Below are 1934 nucleotides of genomic sequence, written 5' to 3'. Positions count from 1 at the left end.
ACCTGTAGCGTGTTTGTTTAGTTTATGTTGTAACATTTTGACTTAACTAAAGATAAATTATGTTTATAATATTAAAACGAACCATTAAGAGGTACTATTGTGTTTAGATTTGTTATATGGATGATTAAAAAATATAATAATATTGAATTGTTTTTGTTTGCAACTCCAGCCTGTGTGTGATTTATAGCCACACTAACATATTTATTCTTATAGGGGAGGCTGGGGCTAGTTGTCACAGTTTATAGGCTACTGTAGATTTTTTTTGTTTATTTATTTATGCAAATATAGGTTTATATTTGAAAGTCAATTTCTTTACTTAAAAAAAACACTAAACTTTATTTTGGAGATTTAAATGAACATGAACAAGTGAATTTGTCCTACTGGGGTAAGCTGTCACATAGGAAGCTGTCTAAATGCTCATCAGCAAAATTTAAACCATAACACAAATTTTAACTCGCCCTTCCTTAACTGATTTTAATTGTTTTCATTTTTGCCTCCAATAGCTTCAGCAAAATAAATGAATATATGAATTTACTGATTTAAATATTAAACAGTCAGAGAGAAAGCATTTGTGTAATCAGACTTTTGAGTCAAAACCTTATAGCTATAGACTATTTCCTCAGTCTACTAGCCTTAGTCTATTTTTTGTGTTAGGAAACGAATGGCTTTCACAACTGTATGTAAGTCATTTTATCTTACATGTTGTAGAAATGCATCTTTTAATGTATTTGTACATACAAATGTTTATAGTCTCAGATTTCATTAAACAACTTCCATTGGCAAATGCACAAAAAAAGAGACATATTTATTTCATTGATTTATTTAGTGAACACAGTACACATAAGAGTAAGTGAACAACAGTGGATATCAGATTATTTAAAGTAAAATCCTGGGTATTCATCATAAACATTTTGGATTTTTAATCTTTTGCCCCTTCAGGCACAACGTCAGCATCAGTGGGATCTTTGTAGCTGGAAAGTGATGGGCTGTCAGTCATGTTCACGGCTGAGTGGATTCTGGTCACTGAGGCAGACTGTGACTTGTTGTCAGTACCGGTGACTTCACAACAACAAAATCACTAGTCTTCCATGGTGCCCAAAATATGTGAATGTGAGGACTTTGTTCACGATATTTACCATGCATTTACAGATTACTCTCAGTTTACTGTATTGCTCAGAACTAGTCTGACTGATGCCAGTTTAAATGCTGAGCTGTCACTGTAACAAAAACATGCATTATAACAATTAAAGCTTCTGGTCATATTTTAACAGTTCAAATTTGTAATGATGAATGATAACAATAACTACTGAATATTTACATTTAAAATATATATATAAATATGAATACATTAAAAATAAAAACAAATAAATAAATAACTATAAACAAATACAACTGGAACAGTTCATCAGAAACAAGGACTGCAGATCCAAAGAAGAAAGACCAGAAAGCCAATAAAACCCTCATTTAATATAAAGTGACTTCAAGACACGTTCAGAAAAAAATGTCTGGAGTTAATAATGTCAAGCCATTGAATCCCCCTGCCCTTTCCAGACGCAGTCTCTGCTGTCCATATCCGTCTTTATATCCACAGGTTATCAACTGACTCCTCATTACTCAAGCCTCTTACACTGATCCTTTATTTCATTTCAATGTTGGCTCCCAGTTTAAATGTGGATGCACAGGGACTGCCCTCATAAACCGTTTACCGGTGCTCTCTAAACTGTTATGCTGCCAAACTTTGACTCTTGCCTGGAGGTTTAAAAAAAAATGCTCTATTGGACAGAACCCCATCCATTCGTACAAACATCACAAAGCAAGATCTCACAGGGATGATGCAGACTGTCATAATAGTCGAGACTGTAACCAAAGACAGGTCCTTTCTAACTATTCTGCACATCCGCATGCATTCAGGCATTTACCAAAGGTCTCGTCTC

Source organism: Cyprinus carpio, chromosome B7, assembly GCF_018340385.1.
Source record: "Cyprinus carpio isolate SPL01 chromosome B7, ASM1834038v1, whole genome shotgun sequence".
In the NCBI taxonomy this organism is placed as follows: Eukaryota; Metazoa; Chordata; class Actinopteri; order Cypriniformes; family Cyprinidae; genus Cyprinus; species Cyprinus carpio.
The sequence above is the reverse complement of the archived record's forward strand: the minus strand, read 5'-3'. Positions refer to the sequence as shown.